Source organism: Lampetra planeri, unplaced genomic scaffold (assembly GCF_965212315.1).
Source record: "Lampetra planeri unplaced genomic scaffold, kcLamPlan1.2.h2 scaffold_1704, whole genome shotgun sequence".
NCBI lineage: Eukaryota > Metazoa > Chordata > Hyperoartia > Petromyzontiformes > Petromyzontidae > Lampetra > Lampetra planeri.
The window spans coordinates 4,986-13,593 of record NW_027614439.1 but is presented as its reverse complement, the minus strand read 5'-3'; the positions used below and the strand labels follow the sequence as shown (position 1 = coordinate 13,593).

Genomic DNA, 8,608 nt, shown 5'->3' with positions numbered 1-8,608 from the left:
GTACACCCACACAGTGTACACTACACAGTACACACACACACACAGTACACTACACACAGTACACTACAGACACACAGTACATAGACAGTGTCACAGTGAACCTTCCAGTCTCTCTCTCAACTTAAAACTTTAAAACGAACTGAGGGGGGCTCTTCGTGAATCGTACAGCTCTAAACATCATCGTAACCAGCTCTAAACATCATCGTAACCAGCTCTAAACATCACAATCTACCCAGTAACGAGCTCTTATCATCATCATCATCAGCACGAGAGCTCATCATCATCATCATCATCAGCACGAGAGCTTAACTCAGGGTGTAGTAGAGACTGGGGGGGGGGGGGGGTCAGATCTTAGCATCGTCATTGTACGTTCAGAAATTAACTAATCAGCATTAACATGAAACTCGGCTTAGCAAAAAAAGTTTACTTCAACTTAACTTTTACACGGACAGACCAATACTATCACATAGACACAGACACACACACAGACAGAGAGAGACACACACAGACACACAGAGAGAGAGAGAGAGACACACACAGACACACACAGACACACAGACACACAGAGAGACAGAGAGAGAGACACAGAGAGAGAGACACACACAGACACACAGAGAGAGAGAGAGAGACACACACAGAGACACAGAGACACACACAGACACACACACAGACACACACAGAGACACACACAGAGACACACACACACACAGACACACACAGAGAGACACACACAGACACACACACACACAGAGAGAGAGACACACACACACACAGAGACACACACACACACAGACACATACAGAGAGACAGACACACACACAGAGACACACAGACAGACACAGATAGAGAGACACACACAGAGACACACACAGACACACACACACAGATACAGAGGGTTTGCGAGCGTGCGAGTCACCTGACTAGTCATGTGACTAGCTCTTAACTAAAACGTAACTTAGATAATCCATAGCCCACTCAGCTACACAGCTAATTCATAGCCCACTCAGCTACCCAACTAATTCATAGCCCACTCAGCTACACAGCTAATTCATAGCCCACTCAGCTACCCAACTAATTCATAGCCCACTCAGCTACTCAGCTAATTCATAGCCCACTCAGCTACACAGCTAATCCATAGCCCACTCAGCTACCCAACTAATTCATAGCCCACTCAGCTACTCAGCTAATTCATAGCCCACTCAGCTACCCAACTAATTCATAGCCCACTCAGCCACCCAACTAAGTCATAGCCCACTCAGCTACTCAGCTAATTCATAGCCCACTCAGCTACCCAACTAATTCATAGCCCACTCAGCTACACAACTAATTCATAGCCCACTCAGCTACACAACTAATTCATAGCCCACTCAGCTACCCAACTAATTCATAGCCCACTCAGCTACCCAACTAATTCATAGCCCACTCAGCTACCCAACTAATTCATAGCCCACTCAGCTACCCAACTAATTCATAGCCCACTCAGCTAATTCATAGCCCACTCAGCTTCCCAACTAATTCATAGCCCACTCAGCTACACAGCTAATCCATAGCCCACTCAGCTACACAGCTAATTCATAGCCCACTCAGCTACACAGCTAATTCATAGCCCACTCAGCTACACAGCTAATTCATAGCCCACTCAGCTACCCAACTAATTCATAGCCCACTCAGCTACACAGCTAATTCATAGCCCACTCAGCTACACAGCTAATTCATAGCCCACTCAGCTACCCAACTAATCCATAGCCCACTCAGCCACCCAACTAATTCATAGCCCACTCAGCTACACAGCTAATTCATAGCCCACTCAGCTACACAGCTAATCCATAGCCCACTCAGCTACACAGCTAATTCATAGCCCACTCAGCTACACAGCTAATTCATAGCCCACTCAGCTACACAGCTAATTCATAGCCCACTCAGCTACACAGCTAATTCATAGCCCACTCAGCTACCCAGCTAATTCATAGCCCACTCAGCTACCCAACTAATTCATAGCCCACTCAGCTACACAGCTAATTCATAGCCCACTCAGCTACTCAGCTAATTCATAGCCCACTCAGCTACACAGCTAATTCATAGCCCACTCAGCTACCCAGCTAATTCATAGCCCACTCAGCTACCCAACTAATTCATAGCCCACTCAGCTACACAGCTAATTCATAGCCCACTCAGCTACGCACAGCTGAGATAACCTCCCTCCCAACTACCCACGTACCCAGCTGTTTGCCCAACACGTAGCCCCTCTCAGCTACCCCCAGCGAGCTGATGTCCCAGCTACCCCACTCAGCTACCCCCAGCTATATTATAGCTACCCAGCTACCCAGTATAGCCACTCAGCTACCCAGATACCCTCTCAGCTACCCACCCACGTACCCAGCTGTTTGCCCAACACGTAGCCCCCCTCTCAGCTACCCTCCCAGCTACCTGGCCAAGTCGTAGCCCCCTCTCAGCTACCCTCCCAGCTACCTGGCCAACACGTAGCCCCCTCTCAGCTACCCTCCCAGCTACCTGGCCAACACGTAGCCCCCCTCTCAGCTACCCTCCCAGCTACCTGGCCAACTCGTAGCCCTCTCAGCTACCTGGCGGCCAGCTGACGTGTGTAACCCAGCTACACAGATACCCTCTCCCAGCTACCCCCGGCTAGATCCCCCAAACCCGGGAAAGACATCTGACCCCCTTCGTGAGGTGGTGAGCGGGCGGGTGAGCGGGCGGGTGAGCGGGCGGGTGAGCGGGCGGGTGAGCGGGCGGGTGAGCGGGTGGGTGAGCGAGCGGGGCGGGTGAGCGGGTGGGCGAGCGAGCGGGCGATCACCTCAAACTCCGCTCACCTATCCCAACACGACTCTACATCGCCTCACCACTCTGCTCACCAGCCTCCACCCCCCCTTCCTCACCCTCCTCACCCTCCTCACCAATCCTAAGCACCAGGAGGCGATGGGTCCATGACCTCACCACGCCTCACCAAAGTCCACCACCTCCACCTCCTCCTCTACCCCCAACTCCACCCCCCCCCCTCCCGCTAGCTTCAGATTCTGCTTCAGTACTTTGGGACCGCTGATCATGCCAGCATCTGCAAAAGAGAAATTGGGGTGAGTGAGTGGGTGGGTGAGTGAGTGGGTGAGTGGGTGGGTGGGTGAGTGAGTGGGTGAGTGAGTGAGTGGGTGGGTGGGTGGGTGGGTGGGTGAGTGGGTGGGTGGGTGAGTGGGTGGGTGGGTGAGTGGGTGGGTGGGTGGGTGAGTGAGTGGGTGAGTGAGTGAGTGAGTGAGTGAGTGGGTGAGTGAGTGAGTGGGTGGGTGAGTGAGTGGGTGGGTGGGTGGGTGGGTGAGTGAGTGGGTGGGTGAGTGGGTGGGTGAGTGGGTGAGTGGGTGGGTGAGTGAGTGGGTGAGTGGGTGAGTGGGTGGGTGGGTGGGTGGGTGGGTGAGTGAGTGAGTGGGTGAGTGGGTGGGTGGGTGAGTGAGTGGGTGGGTGAGTGGGTGAGTGGGTGGGTGAGTGGGTGAGTGGGTGAGTGAGTGAGTGAGTGAGTGGGTGGGTGGGTGGGGTGAGTGGGTGAGTGGGTGGGTGAGTGGGTGAGTGGGTGAGTGGGTGAGTGAGTGGGTGGGTGAGTGAGTGGGTGGGTGAGTGGGTGAGTGGGTGGGTGAGTGGGTGAGTGGGTGGGTGGGTGAGTGGGTGAGTGGATGAGTGAGTGGGTGGGTGAGTGGGTGGGTGAGTGGGTGAGTGAGTGGGTGAGTGGGTGGGTGAGTGGGTGAGTGAGTGGGTGGGTGAGTGGGTGAGTGGGTGGGTGAGTGGGTGAGTGGGTGGGTGAGTGGGTGGGTGAGTGGGTGAGTGGGTGGGTGAGTGGGTGAGTGGGTGAGTGAGTGAGTGGGTGGGTGAGTGGGTGGGTGAGTGGGTGAGTGGGTGGGTGAGTGGGTGAGTGGGTGAGTGAGTGGGTGAGTCAGTGGGTGGGTGGGTGAGTGGGTGGGGTGAGTGGGTGGGGTGAGTGGGTGAGTGGGTGGGTGAGTGGGTGAGTGGGTGAGTGAGTGAGTGGGTGGGTGAGTGGGTGAGTGGGTGGATGAGTGGGTGAGTGGGTGGGTGAGTGGGTGAGTGGGTGAGTGGGTGACTGAGCGAGTGAGTGAGTGAGCGAGTGAGCGAGTGGGTGAGTGAGTGAGTGAGACACTAGGTGAGTGAGACACTGGGTGAGTGAGCGAGTGGGTGAGCGGGTGAGTGAGTGAGCGAGTGAGTGGGTGACTGAGTGAGTGAGCGAGTGGGTGAGTGAGTGAGCGAGTGAGCGAGCGAGTGAGTGAGCGAGTGAGTGGGTGACTGAGTGGTTGAGTGAGTGGTTGAGTGAGTGAGTGAGCGAGCGAGTGAGCGAGTGAGTGAGTAGTTGAGTGAGTGGTTGAGTGAGTGAGTGAGTGGTTGAGTGAGTGAGTGGGCGAGCGAGCGAGTGAGTGAGCGAGTGGGTGACTGAGTGAGAGAGTGAGTGAGCGAGTGGGTGACTGAGTGAGCGAGTGAGTGAGCGAGTGGGTGACTGAGTGAGAGAGTGAGTGAGCGAGTGAGCGAGTGGGTGACTGAGTGAGTGAGTGAGTGGTTGAGTGAGCGAGCGAGTGAGTGAGTGAGCGAGTGAGCGAGTGGGTGACTGAGTGAGTGAGTGAGTGAGTGGTTGAGTGAGCGAGCGAGTGAGTGAGTGAGCGAGTGAGCGAGTGGGTGACTGAGTGAGTGAGCGAGCGAGTGAGTGAGTGAGCGAGTGAGCGAGTGGGTGACTGAGTGAGTGAGTGAGTGGTTGAGTGAGCGAGCGAGTGAGTGAGTGAGCGAGTGAGCGAGCGAGTGAGTGAGTGAGTGAGCGAGTGAGCGAGTGAGTGAGTGAGTGAGCGAGTGAGCGAGTGGGTGACTGAGTGAGTGAGCGAGCGAGTGAGCGAGTGAGCGAGTGGGTGACTGAGTGAGAGAGTGAGTGAGCGAGTGAGCGAGTGGGTGACTGAGTGAGCGAGTGAGCGAGTGAGTGAGCGAGTGAGCGAGTGGGTGACTGAGTGAGTGAGTGAGCGAGTGAGCGAGCGAGTGAGTGAGCGAGCGAGCGAGCGAGCGAGTGAGTGAGTGAGCGAGTGAGCGAGCGAGTGAGTGAGTGAGCGAGTGAGCGAGTGGGTGACTGAGTGAGTGAGTGAGTGAGCGAGCGAGTCCAAACGCTCACCACGAACGAGGCGAGTGGCAGGCAGGGTCACATTCCGTAGTAGAGTGAAAGGCGATCCTTCAGCGGCGGTGGGAATTGATCCGAAAATCGCCTCCAATTCTCCTCCCCGACCTGGTTCTTGAAGCCATGCAGGATCTGAGACACGGTGAGACACGGGGAGAGAGACACGGGGAGAGAGACACGGGGAGAGAGACACGGAGAGAGACACGGTGAGACACGGGGAGAGAGACGCGGGGAGAGAGACACGGGGAGAGAGAGAGACATGGTGAGACACGGGGAGAGAGAGACGGGGAGAGAGACACGGGGAGAGAGAGACACGGTGAGACACGGGGAGAGAGAGACACGGTGAGACACGGGGAGAGAGAGACGGGGAGAGAGACACGGGGAGAGAGACCCGGTGAGACACGGGGAGAGAGAGACGGGGAGAGAGACACGGGGAGAGAGAGACACGGTGAGACACGGGGAGAGAGAGACACGGTGAGACACGGGGAGAGAGAGACGGGGGAGAGAGACACGGGGAGAGAGACCCGGTGAGACACGGGGAGAGAGAGACGGGGAGAGAGACACGGGGAGAGAGAGACACGGTGAGACACGGGGAGAGAGAGACGGGGAGAGAGACACGGGGAGAGAGACCCGGTGAGAGAGAGACACGGTGAGACACGGGGAGAGAGACGCGGGGAGAGAGACACGGGGAGAGACACGGTGAGACACGGTGAGAGAGAGACGGGGAGAGAGACACGGGGAGAGAGACCCGGTGAGAGAGAGACACGGTGAGACACGGGGAGAGAGACACGGGGAGAGAGACACGGAGAGAGACACGGTGAGACACGGGGAGAGAGACACGGAGAGAGAGACACGGGGAGAGAGACACGGGGAGAGAGACCCGGTGAGACACGGGGAGAGAGAGACGGGGAGAGAGACACGGGGAGAGAGAGACACGGTGAGACACGGGGAGAGAGAGACGGGGAGAGAGACACGGGGAGAGAGACACGGGGAGAGAGAGACACGGTGAGACACGGGGAGAGAGACACGGGGAGAGAGAGACGGGGAGAGAGACACGGGGAGAGAGAGACACGGTGAGACACGGGGAGAGAGAGACGGGGAGAGAGACACGGTGAGAGAGACACGGGGAGAGAGACACGGTGAGAGAGAGACACGGTGAGACACGGGGAGAGAGAGACGGGGAGAGAGACACGGTGAGAGAGACACGGGGAGAGACACGGTGAGAGAGAGACACGGTGAGACACGGGGAGAGAGAGACGGGGAGAGAGACACGGGGAGAGAGAGACACGGTGAGACACGGGGAGAGAGAGACGGGGAGAGAGACACGGGGAGAGAGACACGGTGAGAGACACGGGGAGAGAGACACGGTGAGACACGGGGAGAGAGACGCGGGGAGAGACACGGTGAGACACGGGGAGAGAGACACGGTGAGACACGGGGAGAGAGAGACGGGAAGAGAGACACGGGGAGAGAGACACGGTGAGAGACACGGGGAGAGAGACACGGTGAGACACGGGGAGAGAGAGACAGGGAGAGAGACACGGGGAGAGAGACACGGGGGGAGAGAGAGAAATCCAGTATCCAGTGGGTGAGTGAATGGGTGAGTAGGTGAGTGAGTGAGTGGGTGAGCGAGTGGGTGAGTGAGTGAGCGAGTGGGTGAGTGAGTGAGTAGGTGAGTGAGCGAGTGGGCGAGTGAGTGAGTAGGTGAGTGAGTGAGTAGGTGAGTGGGTGAGTGAGTGGGTGAGTGGGTGAGTGAGTGGGTGACTGAGTGGTGAGTGGGTGAGTGGGTGAGTGGTGAGTGGGTGAGTGGGTGAGTGGGTGGGTGAGTAGGTGAGTGGGTGGGTGAGTCGCTCACCTTGTAAAACATCTCCCCTCAAGTCGTCCTTGGGATTGATCCAGGATGCCACCGCATCACAGAAGAAGATGAAGTCCTGGGAGAGAGAAGCCACTCAGTCACCCACTCACCCACCCACTCACTCACCCACTCACCCACCCCACCCACCCACTCACCACTCACTCACCCACCCACTCACCCACCCCACCCACCCACTCACCACTCACTCACCCACTCACTCACCCACTCACTCACTCAGTCACTCACTCACTCACTCAGTCACCCACCCACTCACTCAGTCACCCACCCACTCACCCACCCACTCAATCACCCACCCACTCACTCAGTCACCCACCCACTCAGTCACCCACCCACCCACTCACTCACTCACCCACCCACTCACCCACCCACCCAGTCACCCACCCACCCACTCACCCACCCACCCACCCACTCACCCACCCACCCAGTCACCCACTCACCACTCACTCACCCACTCACTCAGTCACCCACTCACCACTCACTCACCCACCCACCCACTCACTCACTCACCCACCCACTCACCCACCCACCCACCCACTCACCCACCCACCCACTCACCCACCCCACCCACCCACTCACCCACCCACCCAGTCACCCACTCACCACTCACTCACCCACCCACCCACTCACTCACTCACCCACCCACTCACCCACCCACTCACTCACTCACTCACCCACCCACTCACTCACCCACCCACTCACTCAGTCACCCACCCACTCAGTCACCCACCCACTCACTCAGTCACCCACCCACTCACCCACCCACTCACTCACCCACCCACTCACTCACCCACCCACTCACTCAGTCACCCACTCACCACTCACTCACCCACCCACCCACTCACCCACCCACCCACCCAGTCACCCACTCACCACTCACTCCACTCACCACTCACTCAGTCACCCACTCACCACTCACTCACCCACTCACTCACTCACTCAGTCACCCACTCACCACTCACTCACCCACTCACTCACCCACCCACTCACTCACCCACCCACCCACTCACTCACCCACTCACCACTCACTCACCCACTCACCACTCACTCACCCACTCACCACTCACTCACCCACCCACCCACCCACTCACCCACCCACTCACCCACTCACCCACCCACTCACCCACCCACTCACCCACCCACTCACTCACCCACTCACTCATTCACCCACCCACCCACTCACTCACCCACTCACTCATTCACCCACCCACCCACTCACTCACTCACTCAACCACCCACCCACTCACTCACCCACCCACTCACCCACTCACTCAGTCACCCACTCACCACTCACTCACCCACTCACTCAGTCACCCACCCACCCACTCACTCACCCACTCACCACTCACTCACCCACTCACCCACCCACCCACCCACTCACCCACCCACCCACCCACCTGCACCACACCACTGGGGTTCACTCCGATCATGGTGCAGATGCCGCGGAAGGCAGAGTCCTTCTCCTCGTTGTCACGGATATTGCGTAGCGACGTGCACCTGGTGACAGTCACACACACAGTGAGTGGTGGGTGGGTGGGTGGGTGAGTGAGTGGGTGAGTGGGTGAGTGGGTGAG

The 8,608-nt window shown here is 57.7% G+C and overlaps 1 long non-coding RNA gene across 1 annotated transcript; it reads right to left on the bottom strand.

Moving 5' to 3' along the window:
* Nucleotides 1–408: 408 nt before the first annotated feature.
* LOC144739783 (uncharacterized) lies at nucleotides 409–7,048 on the bottom strand. Its single transcript, XR_013589510.1, has 3 exons — nucleotides 7,017–7,048; nucleotides 5,159–5,293; nucleotides 409–3,070 (listed from the first exon to the last, which is right to left on the bottom strand). It is a non-coding gene; the product is annotated as an uncharacterized LOC144739783 (long non-coding RNA).
* Nucleotides 7,049–8,608: the final 1,560 nt, after the last annotated feature.